This window comes from Sciurus vulgaris (genome assembly GCF_902686455.1).
Source record: "Sciurus vulgaris genome assembly, chromosome: 12".
Lineage (NCBI taxonomy): Eukaryota > Metazoa > Chordata > Mammalia > Rodentia > Sciuridae > Sciurus > Sciurus vulgaris.
The window spans coordinates 75,966,920-75,990,748 of NC_136473.1; the positions used below are offsets into that span (position 1 = coordinate 75,966,920).

General features: G+C 44.0%; 1 long non-coding RNA gene across 1 annotated transcript; it reads right to left on the reverse strand.

The window, feature by feature from the left end:
* Positions 1-3,246: 3,246 nt before the first annotated feature.
* LOC306642269 lies at positions 3,247-21,756 on the reverse strand. The gene is made up of 5 exons (XR_013758460.1): positions 21,703-21,756; positions 20,985-21,065; positions 20,542-20,791; positions 5,932-6,058; positions 3,247-5,520 (listed from the first exon to the last, which is right to left on the reverse strand). It is a non-coding gene; the product is annotated as an uncharacterized lncRNA (long non-coding RNA).
* Between the last annotated feature and the right edge of the window lie 2,073 nt (positions 21,757-23,829).

Sequence of the window (23,829 nt, forward strand, 5' to 3'; positions counted from 1 at the left end):
GTCTGCCAGATGGAGGTGGGGATGATGTGTATGAATGCTGCTGAGCACACCACTAGCCCATTACATCTGGGAAACTTCATCATGGACATTAATCACAAACCCCTCCCACTCCTACCCACAATCCCCTGCTGTGTAGGACCTACCGCTTCAAACTTCATAGCATCTTGTCTTCCCTTTCTTCCCACAACTTAGAAGTGATAGCTAACATGTGCATATCACTTCACATATTTGAAAATACCTAATTTTACCTCCACATTAGCTCAGAAGAGAGGATATTATGGTTCACATTTTAATACAAGTAGAAACTAAAAATATAAGGGACATGTGCAAGATTGCATAGCTGGTACCTGGTAAATGAAGTTCTAATCCAGGCCTTCGATCCCATTCCAAGGCTCATCCCCCTTGCCTGACTCCATCACTAAGGACCCAGTACTGCAGCTCCCTGCTGACATTTCTGTGGATAAAACTATTTTCACACTGCTAACATGCTTTTCCTCATCCTGATGCCAGATTGGTGATGTTCCATTTGTGGACGTGCAATGTATTTATTTCAAGGATGTACTAAACGTACTTTCTCTGTGCAAGTCCCACCTGCCTCCTTTGTGCTCTTGGTTCACACTTTTACTATTGCTTTTTATATCGTTTCACAGTTACTTGCTCTTGCATCTCTCTCATCTTAGGGGCTTCTCCAGGGCAAGAGTTGTGTCTTACTCAGCTCAATTACTCCAGATTTTAGCATAGAACTTCATATGGAAGTTATCAACAAAGCCATCTTTTTTAAGATGTACAATGAATGAGAGTCATACCCAACAGAAGAGGAGACAGACCTCAGAATCGATATCCTGGCCCACTTGCACCATTGCAGCCACACAGACCCCTCCAGAGCCCATCAGGCAGAGAGGCACACTGTGCAGTTATAACTCAGGAGGGACTTCCCACAGTACTTCTGCTCCAAGCGTCTTGGTGGAAAACTGACATAGAAAGAAATTGATAGTAGTGCTTGGGACAGAACACAAGAAGGGAGGGAACCCAGGTGTGGCAGTACACACCTATAATCTCAGCCTCTCCGGAGGCTGATGCAGGAAGATTGCAGGTTTGAGGCAGTGTCAGGAATACAGCAAGACCCTATGCAATTTAGAGAGACCCTGTCTCAAAATAAAAATTTAAAAAGGGTTGAGGATGTGGCTCAGAGGTTAAGCATCTCTGGATTCAATACCTGATACCAAAATTTAAAAAAAAAAAAAAAATGGAGGAAAGAGGAACCATTAAGAAAGCAGAGGAGAGAATAGAAACAGCAGAACGAGCATCAGATACATTTCTTGCTGTTTTCTTAATGTGGCAGATTTTGAGAAGTCCCTGTATTAAGAGTGACTGGACTCTGAGCCCCTAAAAAGAAAACAACGACTGAGCCACAGGAAGGCATCTATTTAACTAGGAATGGTATCCCCATGTGCAGAAGCTCAAGCTCACACACACACCCACACGCACACCTTATTCCCTAGGACCAAACTCAAATATCGATCACAGTGATGTGACTTGGATCTTTCTTAGCCATCTATACAAATCAGTTAAACTCAAGTAATGCATCAAGTCCCATGTGTCCAGTAATGCTCTGGGGGTACAAGCATGAATAACGTGACTCCTGACCGTAGGAACTCTTAGTCAATGGATCCAACAAACCCACATAGAAATTAGAGAGGCCATAACAAGTGCTAAAATAAAGATGCTGTGGGATTAAGGGATAGAAGATCCACCTGGATGAGATCAGAACCCCTTGAGAGGTAAATGTGCATGAACCTGGATCTGGAAGGCACTGGGGCCACCTTTCAGGGGCCACCTAGGTCTCTGTGTAGAACTCCTATCACTACCATAAGCCCCCTTCCTATGGAAAAACTAGTAAGCTTTCTCAAGAGCAGGAAAAGTCAATATGGCAGCCAAGAACAGAGTCCATGTGCTCAGGTTGCCCCTGTGCTGGTACTGGTCCTTAAGCACATACCTTAACTTACTCAGTAATTGTGATGGCTCGTATCTAACATGCCCAGAACAGTGCCTACATGACATCGCCCTATAACACTTCTTTTTTTTTTTTTTTCGTAGCATCATTTTATGCTCCTCAACATTTTCTTTCACATTAGATCCCCAATGCCAGCCCCTGCTCTCAATCTTGGCATTGACTCTGAATATGGAGACTTTGGTAAGAAACTGTGGAGGGTGAGGACAGCATTCCATGACTCATAGTGGAGAATATGCCCACACTGCTTAAACAGAGAGCAAGTGGGTGAGGATAGCGGGAGGCCGCATTTTCATAGGATTTAGGGACCACAGCATGTGGGGCCATGAATGTCAAACCAAGTCATTTCAAAGGGACATGCCTGTGGTGTGGATTATTCAGATCTTCTGAGGAGTCAATTGATCTAAAAAGATCTTTTCTGGCTTTCTTGAGATCTGTGTCCTCCTCTCAACAAGTTATCACCTGGCAGAGAAAATGATGCTTATTTTCTTACTTAAAGGCGTGGAAGGCCTTTGCCATCTCGTTAGTCTACACGATATTGGAATACCTGGAACTCCATGTTTGTACCCAGATTTCTGAGGACTTTCAGTATCAAGCACTAGATTAGACACTGACAGGTGAGCCACAGATAAACACTGATGTGGCTGTCTCAGTCTTCAGCGAGGGAACCATCAGACCTGTCTGCACAGAGCCTTCTCCTGTCTAACAGCATTCAGGTCCCCAATGGCTCAAGTCCAACAAATATGATCTATCTCCTCTCATTTGTAACACATATTCTCCGTCTTCCCTCAAGTCCCCTGAGAACGTGTGCCTTCTTCAGTAACATGCAGTCATTTCATTGCTAATACAAGGATCGACCAAACCAGGGGGATGGGGTCCTACTAAACCCCCCAGACTCCTTTATCCAACCCAAACAGTAACATCTGTTAGTTAGTTGGGGGCCATTGGTAACTCATCCTTGGCACTTTAGGGCATTTTAGAAAAAACAAGTAAAAACACATCATTAGGAGCAAGAATGAATGGTGGCATGGCCAGTCTTGCTCTCTAATGAAGAAGGAAGTACAGCTTATATTACCTAGTTAATTGCAATTAAGTCCACACACACACACACACACAAACACACACACACACACACACACGTACACACCCAGCCTGAAATTTCTGGATTACTAGTCTTAGACAAAGCCAGGGCATATACTGGGAAGTCAGTAGAAATGAGGTTTTATTCTTCTTGATTCTTTGTTATCTGGGACTATACAGTGTTTCCATGACAAAATAAATAATCTGATAGTTACAGAGAACATATTTTCTAAAATATAAAAATTGGGCATATGGTTTGACAAGTACTTTGGGAGACATAAGGAAAAGGCATTTAAAACTGGGATTGTTCCTGAAAAATCTTTGGCTTATGGTCATCTTCATATAATGCCCCTTCTAAAGAGAAACACAGTACATATAATCTAGAACAGACTAATTAACACAAATCACTAATTGCAACTATTGCTAACCTGTAATCCAAGAATAAGATCATCATCAGCACTCCTTGGCTGAGCCCCTTGGTGACTCCTGCTAAGCTAGTGACTTAGAGGTCTCAGCATCCTGAAGGCAAGAAGTACACACAGATGCTCCTCAAGTCAAGGAGAGAGTTACACACTGTCGTCCCAGAGAGCTTACTCTTGGGGATTTGGGGATTTAACTATCTCTTTTTTTGTATAGTTTAGACCAGGATAAAATAAGTTTTCCTTGCTACCTAAGAATTGCTTCATTTTTACCTGCAAAAGGTATAGTCCATATCAAACATCCCAATGCATGTTCATATGCCTCCATCACAATCAATCTTTCTCTCTCTCTCTCTCTCTCTCTCTCTCTCACACACACACACACACACACACACACACACACACACACACACACACACGACAGAGATATAAAAGCAGACTCCATTTGGTCGTAGCTCCTCGGAGGGATGCAAAATGAAGCCAAATTTGCATAGTATGCCAGACAAGCCCTCCGGCCCCTGAAACTTCACACCTGTCTCCTGCCAGTACCCAAAGTGCCATCTGCTTCCCTGGGAAAGCCAGACACAAGGCCCCCTCTTTATGACTTTGGTAGCTGATGAGAAAACCTGGCATGGGGAACCTTAATTGCTCAAAAATAACTCCATGGTACGTAACATACAGTTACATGAATATCCAAAGAAAAAGCCTTGGCAGAATCTTTTACAAACATTCAGGATAATGGTTGGGGCATGCAAAAGGGAAACTATTTAAGGACTCAACCTAGTCCCAGATTATTTCCACTGCCAAGATCTCTGCAAGTGAGATTTGTGTGTGGCAGAAAGTTCCAGAAGAAAGGAAATGTGAGGCAGCCTGGCACCATCCTAGTTTTTTATCCACTCCATATCCCAATTTGAGATGCTGTCCTGAAGGTTTTTCTACCACCAATTGTTTTCACACAATTTTTTCATTAATGCTACTTTTATAACACAGCTCTATCTCCAGTTAAGAGAGGAGAGCAGAAGGAAATACCCTGTGTGATCCCACAGAAGAGCTCCTGAACAGAGCCCAACAGCTTCAAGCAGGGAGATTTGAGATGGCTTTCAGGATAACTCAAGCACAGGACTCTCCCGAGGCAGGAGGACAAACGAGAGCAGAGTTTGTCAAATCTGGCATTATTGACATTTGGGGCTTCTGGATAATTCTTACTTTGTAGGATATTGAGCAGTATCCTGGCTTCTACCCTCTAGATGCCTGTAACCTCCACCCCTCTCCCCTGAGTTCTGACAACCAAAAATGTCTCCAGACATTGCAAAATGTTCCTGGTGGACAAAAATCACCCCTATTGAGAACTGCTGGGCTAGATGATTTCGTGAGGCCCCATCATAGCCCATTACTGGAGCATGTGGGTGGCAGAGATTGCACGGCGTTCGTCACAGAATCCTGTTCTCTCACTTATGAGTCTGTATATCCCATTAGACTGCAGTTCACGAGGACAGGAACCATGCCCATTCCAGCACTGTCCCCTCTCCAGCACTGTCCCCTCTCCAGCACATGGTCAGTGCCTGGCACAAGGACTGAGTGAATGACAGGCTAGACCCAAGGATCCCTGTCTCCTTTCCCAGACCTGTGCTCCTTGGGCCAAATGCTGTGCCTTTGTGTCGACAGCAGGGGTCGGAGGGGGGGGTGTCTTCAGAAAACTAATAAAATAAATGACTAAATAAATGGAACCTCTTGTCTAAAGAATGCAGAGATAAGATAAATCATTTTGAGTCCTGGGAAAATTATCTCCACCATCCTGCCCCGGTTTCTCCATTCAGCCAGAAAACACTTTAATTTATCATGTGAAATTTTTCATCTGCTACACGAACATTAAGTATTTCTTTCTTCTTCTTCTTCTTCTTTTTTAATATTCCTCTCTCCACAAAGGTGGGTTGGCGCCCAACTCATTGGAATAAAAGCTCCATTAGCCTCGTGCATGTAAAGCTTGTGGGGTTGGCCTGGATTCAGGGCCTGCAGAAGGATAAAGAAATGTGACACTCATTCTTCACGTAATTAGAGTTGGTAAAATAAACTGTGCGCATTTCATTAAGGGAATGGATCCATCAGGCCCAGGACGGACAGAACGAGAATCCCATACTCAACAGCACTAGGCTTTTGTCTCAAATTAACCACCCACTGATTTTTAAAAAATGTTTCCTATGAAGTCACTCAGGGAACACTTCTATATCCCACCCAGATCCCAGATGCCTTCCTGTTAGTGTCAGAGCCTGTATACTTTCTCAGCTGACTTGAGCCTAAAAAGTAGTATGAATCTCTTCTTATCCATTGCACATGTTCCCAGGCTCTCCCAAAGTTCTTGTATAGAATGCTTCCTCCCTCCAAAACACACTGTCACTTGCAAACTTATGTCCAGGAACTTACCCTCAGCCAAGAGGTCATTGTTCCTCCACACTTGTGGGTAGCCAGGATGGGGTTGCGCTTCTAAGCAACTTTTTCATGATAAGGAACATCAGAGATTAGAAGACTAATTGGAAATCAACAGAATAATCTGTAATTATGAAAATAAATTATTTCTAGAAAGTAAATAATCTCTCCCTAAATTCAGAATTACAGCTCTTAGCTATATTAGCAACTTCTTCTAAAAATCTGAGCGAACCAAAAGTGTTTGAAACTTTATTCTACATTCTTGGATTGCCTGATCACTGAAGTCACAGTTCTATGTGGTTGCCCTATCCTACATAACTCTCTATCCCACCCTTACTTCTTTAATTTAAAATCTGCAATGATTTCCTCCAATTGTCATTTTGCCTCCTGTTCCTAGAATACACTTTTTTCTGTTTTTGTTTTTTTTTTTGTTGTTGTTGTTTTTTAACCAGGAATTGAACCCTAGACACTTAACCACTGAGTCACATCCCCAGCACTTTAATTTTTTCTTTCTTTCTTTCTTTCTTTCTTTCTTTCTTTCTTTCTTTCTTTCTTTATTTATTTATTTTTTACGGTACTGGGGATCGAACTCAGGGCCTTGTGCTTGGGAGGCAAGCACTCTACCAGCTGAGCTATCCCCCCAGCCCCATTTTTTATTTTTTATTAAGCAACTCCCTGAGTTGCTTAGGGCCTCACTAAGTTGCTGAGACTGGTTTTAAACTCATGATCCTCCTGCCTCAGCCTCTGGAGTCCCTGGGATTACAGGCCTTTGCCACAGTGTGCCCAGAGCCTCTTTTTTTTTTTTTTTTTTTTTTTTTTTTTTGATGGATAAGACGAAAAGGGAGGTAGGAGCGGAAATGAGGCAGCTTAGATAAGAGACAAGCAAGCTCTCTACTGACCACAAAAGTGCCTCTCAGGGAGAGGCAGGAAAAAGAGCAGAAGGGTGCAGGACTGCCAGGAAGTGAAGACAGTCTGGCTAGGCAAGAACAGCAGCAAGAAATAGACAAGCTGAGGAACAGGTTATGAAAGAAGTTGTTTTGATCAGAGAAGCCAGAGAGCAACCTAGTACTTTCCCTTATCAAATATTTGCAGGAATCTGATGTTATTTTGCTGCACAGCTGTACCCAGTTGTGACAGAGACAAGGGAGACAGCCAAGACTACAATAACAGGTAATGAGCGGACTTCCCTGATGCCAAAGACTATGAAACGTGGCTCTCACCATTTCTAGGGGTCTTGAAGATTAGGAGAGACAGTCTTCTTGGCCAGGGCAAACAACACAGAGCCAGCTTGGATGAATTGTTAGGGGGTGTGTCTAACTCTAGAAAACTATGAAAATTGAGGATCGGATGCCAGGGCAGAACACAGTTCCAGAACTCCATTCCTGGTGCAAGGTCAGGCTGTGGGTGGGGTGGGGTGGGGGGATGCAAGCAGGTGCACCCCACTCTGACCAGTGGCTCTACTCCCCCACTTAGCCTCATTCTCCTCTGATTTGAACATGTGATGAATGGCTGGTATATTTCACCATGGTTCTGGTGGACACATTTTATGGTGTTTTATTTCTCATGGTCTCATTGATAGTGGGGTGTGTGTGTGTGAGTGAACACACACGTGTGTTTCCTTGGCCATCTGCCCCTTGGGAAGGTTTCCAGAGATATTTCCATGAGTATAGAAGCCTCAGTGGTGACAGAGAGCAGGCAGAGACAGCTGGGGGGCTGGAAGGGGGTCTGTTCATGCCTGTGCCTTCTCTTCTCCATGAACTCAGCTATTTGGCATCCATGACGTCTCTCCCTTTAAGCTCACTGGCGAGTCTGAGGGCAGCTCCTCTCTCCTGCTGTTCCTCTCTCCCTCCTCACCCCCTCTATTCCTTGCACTCCTTCCCCCACCCCCTCTGGTTTCTTCAATTTCAATGAGTTTATTGGCATGACGAATGTTGCCAAAGCCAATAACACTGAGTCTCAGTGTCTGGGGATGGATTTCACAGTGGGAAGGGGGTGACGGGGGCCTCGGACCACATTCCCACTGTGGGTTTCTGCCTCAGTCTGGGGTGGTGGCAGGCTGCCAGGGACCTCGTTCACTTGGGTTTCCAGTCTCAGCTGAACTCACCAGCCCTGTCTCCAGACAGGGCGAACATTCTTAGGATGGCAGAGGTCATGTCTGGAGCCTCAGGTCTGGGAGGGGAGGTACTTACGTGTTCAAGGAGCAGTTTATCAACAAATCCCGCACTGTCCTGTACAGTCACATTTTTTAAAACTCCAGCCTCCCACTGACACTGCAAATTAACACGCTGGGGTCTAGGGTGACAAAGAAAGGCAACTCTGAGCTACAAGATTAGAAAGGATCCTTGAAGGGTCTTCTAAACAAGCAGGAGTCCTACCTTTTTATATCTCTCAAGCGTGCGCGTGCCTGTATGCGCGCATACACAGGCACACCCACAAAGAATGATTTGGGTAAGAGAAAATTGATTGCATTATGGGCAGAGCCTGGAACTTCCATTTCAAATGAGTTTTAACTAAGGAAATCTCCTTCCCAATAAATGTAATAAGTGAATCTTCTCAAACTTCCGTTTTCTCTCTCTCTCCTCCTAAACACACACACACACACACACACACACACACACACACACACCTTGTCACACACACAGCAGGCTTTTTCCCTCCGGGGTGCCTTAGTTGATGGAAATTTCTATTTGCAATGAAAATCAACTTTGGAAAACGTCACAGCAAGGGACTTTTTTCCATGACCATCACCACCACCCCACCCCGGCTGCCCCAAGATTGATCTGGTCCACAGGATGCCCCAGATCATTGCATTCGGTAATTTCATTCTGCTTATGATCTATTTCTTATACGATCAATATGATAAATGCGCCGGAGAGCAAAGTGGGTTACGGCCCGAAGCCGGTGAAGTGAAGAGGAGAGGGAAGCGCCGGGCTGCCGCGCTGTGTGTCTCATGAAGCAGAAAAGCAATTCAGTCAGACTAAAGGCTACAGACAAGGCGGTATATCCTCCGTGATAAATGCAAATGATGTGACTACATTTCCCCCAGCGCCAATGGGGCGGGGCGGGGGAGGGGAGACCAGCCCGCCGTCTGAATGGCAGCTTTCTCCTAGGAACCCACTGGCAAGTGTAAGGAAGGGGCGAGGGCGGGAGCGAAGAACTATAGAGTTTGCTTAGATGATCAGTGCCAATAGCAAGCTCCTTTTTCCCGACTCTGCTGTGCCTCTAAACCCGGTCGTTTTAAATCCGAACGCAAGAGAATCTGGCATCCGGCCAGCGAGAACTACGGGGAGATATCCGACACCAGACTGATCCATGGGCACCCATCACCTTCCCTGAGCATCAGTGTTCCCTTGCCCACAGGTTTTGTTGGGTAAAAATCAGTCTCACTGTCTGCATTGTTATTATGTGCCAGGTCTGCTGTTTTCCCACATAAGCCCACAAGTCCAGGTGTCCTTGAGCCAGCCACTGAATACCCTGCATCAAAGTTTTATCATCTGTAAAAGGGGATCAATTGCATCTCAGATGCTGCTGAAAGAGGAGGAGGAAAAAATAAAAGGAGAGCATTTTAGAAAGGATGGGGGAAATGTAAGTAACTTCTGAAAGTACATAGTGAGCTGGAAGTGTGAGGTATTGGCTGTGGCAGGTACTGCAAAGCCTTGAAACTAGAAAGCAAAGCCACTGCCCTCAGAAAGATCCAAGGTGAACAGGGAAGTGGGTGAAATAAATGATTGAAAAGGAGAAGTGGGACAAGTTTACGTACAGCAGAGTTCAAGGGCAAGAAGGTCCCAACCCTGCTTGTAACCAGGGTTCTACCACTTACATGACCCATACAAACTCCTCCCCTACTCTGGGCCTCAGTTTCCCCAAGGAACTGTGGTCTCTTAAGACCACCCAGCACTCTGGCTTTTCATGAAGTTGACACACTGAGCCCTCATGTGGATACAGATGTTAGAGAGTGATCTGAACTCTGACAGGAAGGAGATAACAGAGCTTGGTGGGAGGGCATCATAGCTGGGATAAAATACCAGAGAAAAGCAACTGGGAGGAGGAAGGAATTATTTCTGGCTCACAGTTTCAGAGGTTTCAGTCCACAGTCAACTGGCTCCATTGCTTTGGGCGTGAGGTAAAATGGAACATCATGGCAGCAGGGCATTTGGAGGAAAGCTGTTCAACTCATGACAGACAAGAAGCACAGAGAGAGGGACCAGATGTAGTTGCCAAGGGCACACCCCCAAAGACCCATTATCTCCAACTGTGCTTTCCTCCCACAGTTTATATAATCTCCCAAATAGTCCATTCAGATTGTGAATCCATCCATGGATTAACCTACTCATGAGGTTAGTACCCTCATGGTCCAATCATTCTTTGAACACTGCTGCATTGATAACCAAGCTTCTACTACATGAGCCTTGGGGAACATTCCAGATCCAAACCATGAAAAGGATGTTGTGGCCAAAAGGAAAGTCAGTACACCACATATGAGAAAATTCATCTCTCTATGTCTTCAAAATAGGAGAAAGCAAGTCCCAATCAGGCATATTCAAACAGGTTCAGGTGGCTGGGCCTAGAGAAGAGTAGAAAGGAGAAAGTTTGTAAAGAGGCGTGGAGGTTGCCTGGGGCTTGGAGTCCTTGTCTGGCATGAGGAAAGATGGGGGAGGGGGTGACGAATGGTTCCAGCAGGCTGGGTGGTCTCCTCACATTGAAGTTTAGAGGGTCCTGACCTGCTGTTTTCACAGTCACCTATCTGTATCAAAGGACCACAGCCTTCAGGGAACTTTCCCAGGAGGACTGCTTGGTCACCACAGCACTGCTATTTCTTGTGTCTTTTCAGGAAATTAAATTTGAAGTTGCGAGGCCCTGCCAATGCTTGATCCCTCACAGACAGTTTCTCCCTCATGCTGCAGAAAGCCTGAGGGTGGCTGGGGACAGTGGGCCAGGAGGGAGTGCTGTGGGTGGGGCTGTCACCATAAGATGAATTCCAGCAACTCTCTGCACTGGTGATTCCCTGCTCTCCCACCCCATCCCCCACCCAGCATGGAAGTCTGGCATGTGTAACCCTGGTCTGTGGAAAGGGACAGACAGAAGGCCCCTTCCGAATTCTCATCTAGATGGCAGAGGACTTGATGAAATCTTCACTGGGAATCAATATTAAAAGACTAATGTTCCAAGGGGGTGGGGCTAGAACTGTGGTCCAACCAGTAACCAAGACATTAGTGGCCAATGTGAAAGTTGTCAGGAGAGCTTGCTGGGATAGACATTTCCCGTTTGCAAAGGGACCAAGGGAATTGTGTTCCTAATATGTATTGGGTTTACCAAATGCATATTTTAGACTGTATTCAGATGATCATTCATTTCTTTATTCATTTTCACCCACTGGGAAAAGGAATCCTAAGGTACTGAAGTATTGCATCTTTTTTTCTACAGCTGAGATTATTGAAGCCTTTCCAGAGTCAGAAAGATGGTAAATACAAGAGTCCTGGGTCTAGGCCAGTGTGGAAGGTCCATAGCTTTTTGAAAGAGTGGGGGCCTGGGTGGGAGAAAGGCGGACTGCAGCTGTTGAGCTACGTGCAGCTGTTTGCATATTAAGAAAAGAAATAAAAACTTTTTAAAATGGAAACTGCTATTTTAGTCAAAGCTTTCTCATTTCTTTCCACCCCAAATTTCTCAGCAAGTGTGAAGTTCAGAAGGAAGTGCAGAGTGTTTCAAGGATCAAAGGGCAAAGCCTACCCTCTTTGACCTTCCCAAAATGAGATGTCTAGACAGGGCACATCAGCTTCCTTATCAGTGACTGAGAATCATCAGCAAAGCAGAACAACTTTATAGGCTTACAGTCCAAAAAGGGAGAAATATCGTTTCTCTCTACCTCCCTCCTTTTGAGTTCATTTTCTATTGACTTTACTTAAGCTTCTTTGAGTTCTCAGCCTTGAAGATATTTCTGACTTGCTCTTTGCTGACAGCCTGGGATGCTTACCTTTTGTGGGTAATGAGTTCAAGTCACATGAAAAGCCAGAGCTTCTAAGGCATGTGGACAAGTACCAGGCAGCACTTCTGCCAGGGCCACTTGCCTCAAAATTCTTATCAAGTCCCCAGACAGCTTAAGCTCTGTTCCCTACACAATATTCCAATGCTTCCAAAATAAGTCAAATACCAAAAATCAATGGGAATTTTCCAGTGGGAAAACTTCCAAAGTCACCAAAGACTTGAATTACCTTTCCATAATTGGAAAAGTCCACCAAATAGCAGAGAAATGATCTCTTTCTTTTTCCCTGGCTTGCCAATCGTAACACCGTCTGCTCCTAATCCAAAGCATGTCATGAGGCCTATTCCCAATGAGCTCAACCCGGTAATTGGAAGCAGCCCTGCATCGCCTTTGGTCTTGGGTATTTTCATCATTGGGCTGCTAGAGCCAAGACATACATTTTGCCAAGGAAAACTTTCCTTTGAAACTTCCATCTTATCCAAACAGAGAATTGGAATTGACTTTTGGCAGCTCCAAAGATAGTTTTGAGTTATGAAAAATTATTCATATGTCTCAGCCAACCTATGAGATGGCCCCCAGTTTGAACAAAGCAGCCTTGCCCATGAACCCACCTTTCGTATCAATACATTGATAAAACTGTTGCACCTGCTACAACTCTGGCGCCTGCTATGTTACCCTTGAAAGCCACCTGTCCCTTTCCTCTGAATATGACCCCCAAATTCCTTCTACTCAAAGAGATGGGTACAGCAAAAGAGTAAGGAGACACTAGAAGGAATGGGAACAGCTGGAGTAGAGATTTTTAGATACAATATTCAAGGGGAGGCATTCATGTTCCAACTCTGGGCAACATTGCAGTTTTGGGAAGATTTGATACACCTTAGGGAACTGTATTATTAGAAAACAGGACATTTTCAGGCACTGTCCATCACCCTCGGGAGTGGAATGGGCCTTCAGGAAGAAAATCATGTTTATACCCAGAGGCTGATGAAAGCATTGTGCAAATATTTCAACCAAGTATCTGACCTGGAAGATGGACAGTCTGCTATCCACAGGCAGGGCAAGGGCTGGGTAAGGCAAGAAGCACCTTTCTTGAGGAATGTCAGTTCCTGTGACCTGCCTGCCACTCTACAGGGCTCAAGACACCCTTGCTGCCTCATTCTGAGTCACTGACTTCTCTCCCTTCACAGCCCCAAGAGGTGAAGCTTTGTCTTTGTGTGTGTGTACACACACACACACACACACACCACTCTCAAGACACTTTCACACTCAGGACAATCACTTTCATGGGGAAGAAAAACAACTTAGACTCATAAATTCTTATAATTAGACACAAACTTAGAGTCTGTTTGGTCAGCTGGCCTATCTCGTGCTGAAATGCGGGCGCCCGTGACAAGACAGTCACTACCAATAGCACAGCTTGAGACATAGCACCACACAGGGCCAGATGAGCCATGTGGCAACCACAGCACCAGCTTTGCTGGTTTAGGGACTGTGTTGTGGTGAAGATCACGGGCTTAGACTGCCTGGATTTATACTCATCGGGTTCAAACCCTGGCTCCACCATTTGCTCTTGGATGACCTTGGCAAAGTGACTTGACCTGTCTGTGCTTCAGATCCTCATGCATAAGGTAGGTGTAATGAAAACACCTACCTCTTTTGGTATCTAAGTTTAAGTTAGATAACAGGAGTAAAACACCTACATTTGTGTTCCGAATGTCTATTCTGAGATCCTCCTCGTTAAAAAAATGTTTTACAATGTATAATTTTGTATATATACAAAAGTACAACTACTATAATGAGCACTAATAGCATAGTTAGTATAATGAGCACTCCTATATCTAAATAGTGCAACAAATGCCTTAGCTTCAGCAATAATCAACACATGGCCATTCTTACTTTATCTATGCCCTTCCTTCTTTATCCCCACCCCTGATTATTTTGGAGGGAACCATATTTAATCTTTTAATATTTTAGTATTTACTTCAAAAAGAGACTCTTTTAAAAATAACCACAATAACATGATCACACTCCCCAAAACACAAACATAATAATGCTAATATTAATCATTGTCTTATATATTGTCTCTCAGAAATGGGATGGAAAATGTCTACATGTTGTGATTAACTGATAGGTCTCCTAAGTCACTTTTAATATGCTTTAATATATAGGTGTCTCCTTCAATTCTTATTCTTTATTATTTTCCCCTTGCAACTTTTTAGTTATGAAATTAGGTCATTTGTTGTGCTGTTCCAAATAATCTATGCTTTGTTTATATAACGTCATTTAACGTGTTCCTCTATCTGCCTGTGTTTCCTATAGATTAATAGTTAGATCTTTAGGACTGATTGATTCAAGTTCAATAATTTGACAAGACTACTTCATGGGTCACAGTCCATATTTTTATCAGGAGGTTCATAAGGCCTGGTTGTTTCTATTTTGTATATGTGATGTTAGCAGTACCAATGCTCAATACCTAAATTTATCAACTCATTGTTGGATTGCCAAATAAAATACAGGATGTCCAGTTACATTTAAATTTTAAATAAACAATGTAAAATTTTTTAGCATAAATATATCCAAACATTTCATGGGACATACTTACACTAAGCAATTATTTGTTGTTTCTCTCAAATTCATATATAACAAGGGGTCCTTGTGTTCTTATTTGCTAGTTCTGACAACACTGATTAGGAGACTGTGAAATGGTGACATTTTAATTCTATTATTGCTTTTTATATTTTTCAGCCAACATATTTTTTATAAAGAGAAAGTTCCCCTTACCAACCTGACAGTCCTGGGAGATATATCATCTAGAAGGAAGAGGATGAAGGCTCCATTTTTTTCCCCTTCTACTTACCAGTTTTTAAATTAACAAGATAATTATTTCAATGACCAGAAGAGATACCATTATGAACTCACATGTATGAAAGTATTTTGTTATGAATTTCAATTCTTTATAGATACTATCCTTCCTGTTGCTCCAGTTATCCCATCTCTCATCAGTGAGAGTCTCATCTAGTAGGTTCCAGAGTTCCTTTTGACATGACAAGGTAGTGTTTGCTATTTAGTTTACTTTCTGGTATGACAAGATTTTCCAGACTCATCTTGCATATTTCCCCTTCCAAATCTGGAACCAGACATTTTTCAGGAAACCTTGGTTTCTTATAAGAGAAAATGATAGTTAGAAAGCAGTCTGGGGACTAGAGGTGTTCTATGTTACTGGATTGTTCATTATTTTAAGAACTTTTTGACAGAGACAATGAACAAATTTTTTAAAGACAAAACAGATCACACAAATGATACTTCCAATAAAAATGTACAACAACAATTTTCTTCTTCACCTCATCAACCTCACTTCTGAATTTCTTCTCTCATAAGAAAAAGCCCTTTCCTCGATGACATTCATATAATTACTCACAGAGTAATATGAGCACATGTCACAGAGGACACATGCACATAAAATAATATATGTACATAACACGCTTCACAAACACCACAACTTCAGAATAGCAATATCCAGCATCACTACTAACAATATGATTACTAAAAATAGCTTTGGATTTCATTTTGTTTCATAACTCTCTTGGTTCTTAGGATATTTCCCACTAGGGTTATAAGAAATATACTTTTTCTTAAGTTACTGGAAAACTTTCTTATGATTACTTGTCCAATTAGAAGCACATTTAAACTGTCTCTCTCACTCTCTCTGTATTTTTATTTTACTTCCTAAATTTTTAGGATTGTTTTGTACCTTGTTATAAACTTATGTGAAAATATTTATATGGATCCAAAGACAAATCCATAAAACATGACATAAACAGACAAACAAACCCAAAGCTACCCTGGTCTCCTCTTTCTGGGGGTAAATGTGTTATTTTTATGGTTTATCCTTCATTGGTTTATTCTTCCTATAATACTTCAAACAAATACAGAGATATATTTTTATATTTTTATTCTACTGTTTCTTCAAGTTTCAGCCTCAATTTTACACCTCTAAGTCCTCACCATCATGAACAGAGTACCTGTCAAATTGATTACAGCCACAAGTATATACTTCCTGACAACATAGCAGGATGGTCACACTAATTGTTTACAGCCAGCATCCATTCTGATTGTTCACTTCTCTATCGTAATTGTTGGTGTCTGAGTTCTACCTGATTACAATTCATTGCATTGAGACTTCCCTTGGTTGCAAAAGTTGCTAGAATTTCCTAGAAAACCAAAACGAGACCAAGTCTTAGACATATTTTTAAATATTCTATACAGCCACAGCCTCAATGAAAATTTGTCAAAATGGATGCATAAATCAGTGTGTCTTAGCTCTGGATAAGCATCCAAATTACCTATCAGCTTTTTCAGCTTTTTTAAAAGTGTAAGTGGCCAAGTTCTACTCATGACCTGTGGAATCTCCAGAAGTAATCACCAAGAATTTAAATTAATCATAGACCATCCTTGTATCGTACAGCCAATTGGTGAGCCATTGACCAAATGCATAGCCACTCTACATAAATGCACCCATAGAGCACATGCAGGCACTTGTACTGGATGTTTCGTAATAGATTTTCCCCACTGCTGTTTAAGATGGTGCAATTCTGTTGGCAAATCCAAAAGGAAACTTATCTAGTCATTTTATTTACCCTGATAGTTTTGGAGTATTTTTTGTGTGTTGTTTTTTTAAGAGCAAACCTAAGAACTTTAACGGGTGGGATTTCTGCCTTTGAAAGAGAATTGCTTGCCTCTAAAGGTTAATTACTTTTTTAAGATCACTCCAACTGTCAACACCTAGGATGAAGCCAGTTTGGTGATCCTCTGACTCAGAGCTCTGTCCACCATTAGCAGAGCATCTGTTTCCCTCTACCAGTCCTGGGATTACCCTGGGGCAGAGACGACACACCTCTTCAAGTCCTTCCAAGGGTGCGCTCCCCCACCCTCAGGCAGTATGTTCAAGCCATAAGGGACCTTATGGATCTAATCAAACCCCTAAGTGGGAAAACAGTGAGTTGAGTGAGAAAGACAGCGACAGGACTTGAATCATTGTCTTCTGCCTCCTGGTTGACCAGGTTTTCACTTCATGTGCTGCATCCACAAGTCTCACCCATGTTCCCACCCCCACAGCTAACCCTAAGGGCATGGGCCGGATGAATATAGTTAAGTTAAACTTGTTGACATCGAGTCTCAGTCAAATGGCCTAAGATCATATTTCTGCAACTATGTAGAAAGCAAGAATTAGACTGGACTCCATTTGCCTGAGCTTTGAGGACAATGGCTATTCCCAGATCTGTGTCCCGGAAGTTACACCCAACGGGAGCTGAGGGGGGAGCGGTCTGAGAAAGGATCATCTCCTCCTTCTAAAATGACTTTAATGAGCTCTCTCATTTGATTTTTCTTGATCATCTTGCAATGAAAAGAGGCAGTGGGTGGGTGGGATGGCTGGGGGTAGGGGGTCTCCAGAAGCAGCCACACGGTTGGTTTGGTCCAAGTCTGCTTTTCACTTTTATCCCCAAGACTTGATAGGCCAGAGATAGTTTAATTGGTGTCCTGGTGGACAGAGATGGCGGCCGGGCTCTATAGAAATAAGGCTTAGGGTTTCCCTCCATTGTTCCGATGCACATAATCCTTACCATTTGCTGTGCCCCTGCCCACAGTGTGAACCAAAGGCAAAGACTGGAGGTGGTCCCCTTCGTACATCTGGCTATTCTGGGAAGCTCCAGGGAGGGAGTCATCATGATAATTGAATGCATCAATTAAACCCAACAGATCTTTTTTAATCACAGGCAGTGCGTACACACACACACACACACACACACACACACACACACACACATATCCAATCATCTGTCTCCGTGTTCTCTCCAGGGTTCCCTCTGTCCTCCCTGGCTTCCATAGTGTGGAGCAGGGCTAAAAACTATTCAGGCCACAAGGCCAAGGCTATGAGGGGTGAAGGAAACCAGAGGAGGTAGGCAGACATGCTGTTGAACTTGAATGTGTGCCTGAGACGGGGCTGAAAAGCTTTGAAGGCAAAGAATCCTATAGGGATGCTAATCGTAAGCATTTCATTGTGATAATTCTGGGTCCCTTTCTCTCACTGAGATGCACACAAAACTCTGATGGGGAGTGGAAGTCTCCCAGCTGCTCCCCTGGTGCCATCAGAAAAGAGGTTAGTGATGGAGAAAAGCCCTCTGCTCAAGGCTTTCTAAGAAATCATTGCTTTCACCAGATCAAAGGTTGAAGAGGAAAATGGGCTAGAATTTAAGAATCTTCCAGGCTAAAGTGGCTATAAAACTATAACAGTATTCAGGGTTATTGGTAATATATTCTAGACTCTTTAAAAGTTACATGGTGGTAAATGCCCTATTATTGGATGGCTCCAAGGAAATAAAGAATGACCACTTACTAAGTGGATGTAGAAGATATTCTTATTGAGGTTGTAGTGGGTTTGAATTGTCCCCCCTAAAAAAAGGTAGGTTTAAATCCTAAATCCTGGTACCTCTGCATGTGAACTTATTTGGAAGTAGGGTCTTTGCAGGTGTAATCGGGTTAAGATGAGGTCACGCTGGAAGAGGGTGAACCCTAAATCTAGTGACTGGTGCCCTTATAAGGATGCATTAGAACATGCACAGGCACACTGCAGGGATGAACACATGAGGACAAAGGCAGAGACTGGAGTGAAACTGCTACAAGACAGAAAGGTGAAGCCTGGGGACGCCCTCCAGAAGCTGGAAGAGGCAAGGAAGGGGTTTTGCTTAGAGACTTCAGAGGGAATATGTCCCTGCTGCCAAAAACTTGATTTCTGACTTCTGGCCTCCAAAGCATGAGAGAATAAACTGCTACTGTTTTAAGTCACCCAGTTGGTGGTCATTTGCTATGACTGCCCTAGAAAATTAAAATACAGGGTCAGACTAACTGGCCTGGAGGGTCTCTTCCAACCACAGTGAGTTAGAGTCCTTAATTTGTGGGGGTTTCTTTGCTGGAAGTTTACACAGAAACATCTTTCCAGCCTGATTCCCATACAAGCCAGGAAAAAGAGAGAGGGAGGTGCGGCTAGAGCGGGAGGTGGGGAGGCTAGGGCCACTGCAGGCTTTAAGGAGAGCCTCAGACACACCCTCTTCCCACAAGAGAGGTCAGGCTCTCTCACACATGGGCTCCCTCCCTGCCTCTCCAAGGAAGAAGGTGCTTGGAACCTACACCTGGAGCAAAACACAGCCCCTGTCCCCAGGGTTATCAAGTGGGAGCTCCATTCAATCCCAAAGAATTAGATAATCCAATTCACATAGCAGAAGAGGCACACTAATGCCATTAGAGGCAAGATCTCCCAGGGCAGTGGGGGAGAGATGGAGTGGGGGAGCAAAGCATGGTGGGCTCAGTCTCAAGGTCACTGTGTCCTCCTACACTGAGTTACCTGAGACAGATGGTTCTAAGGCAATGCCACTGACCCTAGGGGTGGACACCAGTGCCCCTCAAAGTGGACATGGTGTATGCTCAGAGAATAATGGACTATCCGGAGACCTGTAGGAGAGGCCATGCAGTTCCAAGAACCGTTCCAAGAACAGGTCTAGGAATGAACAGACTCTCTTTCAACCCTGACTTCTCCATCCACCCGCTGCATCATCTCAGGTCAGGCACTTAACACACACTTCAGTTTCCCCATTTGAAAACAGAGACAGTTATACTGGCTTTGCAGAGTGAGGGAAGGATCATACCGTTTTATGTTAGGACTGGGAGTCAGAAAGTGTCTCCTAACCATCCCTATGCCTTGTTGCCGGGGAGGGCCGACCCTGGGATGGAGGATTTAATAACTATAACCATCAAGGATACGGAAATCATTAAAGGGCCTAGGGTGATGATCAGAACTGTAACTTCCTACCTGAATGTGTCATTCTGAGAGCCGGAATATATCAAGGCAAAACGCTTCTTGTTTTAGAGAAGGGAAGCAAGGCCACCCGACTTCCGCCAAGGCCACACCACTGCTTAGTGACAGAACAGTGACCGTCACAGAATAACTGCTCTGTGAGTAGTAGTTTCTCTTGCTCCAGACCCTGTGGTTTACAACCTCTCATTTAATTCTCACAAGAACCCTGTGATATCTACTTTCCTTACCCATTTTACAATCGAGAAGATTGAAGTTACAGAGAGGTTAAGTAACTTAGCAGTGACCACAGCGGAATAAGCCCCAGATCCAAGAATCAAACCCACTCCAAAATCACTGCTCTTAACTACTAAAATTGAGTCCAGCAATATTTGGGGTATATATCTACCTGCTTCTATATACACTACTACTTGGTCAGGGATAACTTGCTAGACATATGACCATATTAATAATTAATATTAATAGTTAAATGTGATGCTTACATTAAGAAAAGTGAGCTTCCATTTGACTTTAAAGCTCATCTAAAGCACAGAGGTGATTCACAGGTTCTGGGATGAGACAGATGTAGCAATTGCAAAGAAATTTGACACATTCTGCTATCCAAGGGTCTTTTTTGAGCTCCTAGATCCACAGGGAGAAGGCAGCACTTTTTTAAAACAAGGCAGAAAGTGAGGGGAGCTTTCCCTGATAGAGACCCAGCACAGTGAAACTTAAGGCATCTCTAGTGTCCCAAAGGACACGTTCTCCCTCCTGGCATTACCCGTGTCATTGGCCTCTGTGTGAGGAAGATCCGGTTCAGTGGATCCAGATCAGTGGAGCAGAGCTGGCAGCTCCCAGTGTCAGCCTTACAGAAGAGCAGAGATCAGGAGCGCTTGCCACTCCATGCCCGCAGCAGACCCAGCGTCTTTGTGGCTCAGTGACGTTTTGCCAGTTTTGATAGATTGGAGAAATGTTGGGGAGGAGAATGCTTCCAGGGGATCAATACCCAACTTTCACATCAGAGGAAGACCCTAAGAGAAACATAAGCATAAGCACCTGCCCTTAAGGAATTTGCAATCTACTGAGGAGGGTGAGGGGAACAAATGAAGCTCCAGAGTTAGGCACACTAAATCAGCAAAAGAAGAAGTGAGGGAGGATTGTAGTCACCTAATGGGGACACAACTTAGCACAGGGGAAAGGGCGCTGGTCTTAAAATTAAAATACCTTGGCTCCAGTGACTTCTCTGCCACTTTTTAGGTGTATGAGCGGCTCCTCTCTGAGCATCCTTATTTATATCTGAAACAGCTTTAATAAAAATCAGGTATCACTAGCAAAAGTAATTCAGCAAATATTTAGTTAGTAAGAATCTTTTCTGCACCAAGTTCATGGTGGTACACATTCTTAAATACTGTCTGAATAGAAAGCACTAGGGATTAAACCCACAAGTGCTCTATCACTGAGCCACATCCTAAGTCCTTTTGATTCTTTGAGACAGGGTCTTGCTAAATTGCAGAGGCTGGCCTCAAATCTGCAATCCTCCTGCCTCAGCCTCCAGAGTCTCTGGAATTACAAGTATGCATCACCATACCTGTCTGGCAAGGTATCCTAAAGGGAGAAGGGTCTTGAGAAGGTCATAAAAACAGTTCAGGCACTAGAAGGCCTTGGGAGTGAAAAGTGGCAAATGCCACCTTTCAGACTACAGAGTTGCAGGGGTGGAAGTGCAGGGGATAAGATGAAGTTGGCATTTTCCAGGGACTGAGAGGGAACCAGCGTGTCTGCGGTGGGAAGGAGGGGAGGGGGCTGTTAGAAATGAGACGCCACAGAGGAAAGGGCAAGATTAAGAAAAACCTTGAAAGATGGCCTTCAGCCCTCTGATATTATGGCTACAGGGTGTTATTTTTATTCAAGGGAAGAAAAAAGAAAAGAAATGCATGCTGCTCACCCAAACATCAGGACATTCTGTTCCTCTGTGATTGTGCTTCATGAAAATGCTCTCCAGCAAAAAAGAAAAAGAATGATTAAGGGAAAAAAATAACTAGAGCCACATTCATTTCAGCTCCACTGAAACACAGCAGGAGGAAGTAGCTGTGTTTGCCAAACTCCAGAAAGAGACACAATTGATGGGAGGCGGGGAGAGGGGAGGGTGAGGCAGGGAGTGGGAGAGGAGGAGGAGGGGTCCCCTCTTGTTTTATTCTCCCAAGAAGATATTGTAAATAATGGAGAGGTATAGCGCACGGAAGGGAAAATTACCCTGACAGGGCCCTTTTAGGGAGGAAAATGGAACTAAATACACGTTCCATTATTCCTGATCTCTCATTCAACTCTCCATTTACATGGGGGCTCCCCGGAGCTGATGTTTCCCCTTTGCTGTCATAAGTAGTCATTGACTGGAGCCGATCATTTCCAAATAACGGCCTGCAATTCTTCCATTGTCGTGATTAACACAGAGTAATAATTATTAGCCTCACTGACAACTGCAGAGGAGGGGGACTGCTGCCAGGCTGCCCAGCTTTTCTGAAACCAAGAAAGTTCCCTGTCATTCCACCAGGGGGGGTAATGTCCCCAGGAGACTACAGAAGGCTTCTGCTTCCTTTTCCAGGAGGCCAGGAGCTGGGGCTCCCAACACCCTGGACAGTGGCCAGGACCAGGACTTTGCCTTCGTCACAGGACTTTGTGCAACACGCGAAAATAGGAATTCCACCAGAAAGAGAGGAGATTGGTGCTGAAGGGGCGGAGGAAGAGGAGAGAAGGGAGGTATACGCTCCTGGATCGTCCGGATCCTCTCATATGCTTGGCCTCTGAAATATCAGGAAATATTGTCAGCGGAATGGATCAAAGGGGCTGTAGCCACCCATGACTCAGAAAGATTCATAACGCTACAGCCCTGAACAGGAGCGTTTATCAAAGGCATGCAGAGAGAGAAATCATCCAACTTGAGACAATTCAAAGGCAAAATCCTATTTCTCAGTTCTGTCCCTGGATTTCACTCCCTGGTCCATTTTTTAGGCACTGAGCTTTCTTAGGCATTAAAATGGTTTCAATGTTCAGCATTCCTTCTGCGTTCTCCAAGGAGAGAGCTGTGCTGGAAGCTCTAGGTGGAAGTGGGGACAGCATGGAGCCTGATTTGTGCCTTTTAGGACCAAAGGAGGGGAAGTGACTTGTGCAAGGTCACACAATTAGGTAGCCACAAAGTCAAGAATTCAATCCCAGTCTCTTGCTTCCTAGGCTGGGGTTTTCCAACCTCTGTTTTCTAAACAGAGAGAACATTCCTTTTCTTCCCAGTGTTGATTTTGAGTCAATAGAAGCCATTCCAGAAAAACAGTGCTGTGGCCCCAGAAAGAGAGAGGGGAAAAACCAGAGGAGAAATAGAGCAATGGAATTTCTCTTGGTGATCATTCTCTTCCACCTTACTACTCAGAATCCCCCTGGCAAGAGAGCATTTCACAAAAGTAACAATAATAAACTTAATCTTCCACTGACCAGGAGGGGACACCTGAGTGTGGATCTTTCTTTCTAGGAATTCAAAACTCAGATTATGGAAAACAATATTAAAGTGGCTACTAATTAATTGTTTCATGATGTTAGTGACAATGCAGTTGATTCCTATGCCAATGACTTGTACCATTCCTGAATTTTTCTTTTCAGACTCCAGTCATTCAAACCCTGTCCTAAATTTACAGCATTTCAAACAGGCCCTGTGGTTTGCACCTGGATGTCAGGGTATTTGATTTACTTAAGCAGGATGTTTATTTATTTTTGCATGGGGCAATGGACTTTACTCTCTGCCAGCCTTCTGTCGGGCAAGGCCCACCCTGCCCCCACAGGTCCTAGTCCAGCCCCCCCCACACACACACACCTGTCTGACTTGAGGCCTCCCAGACTCCTCCTGGGCGGCTGTTCTGCACTGCCTCACAGCAGACCGGAGACAGGCCCCTGGAGCAGAGTCTAGCTTTTCAAACCTAGCTCCCGTTCATCACTCTCACCGCATGTGGGGCTCTGGTCCCAGGGAGGGCCTGGTACAGCAGTAGGTACTCGAGATATCAGTCAGGAAGGAGAAGTGGAGGCTAAG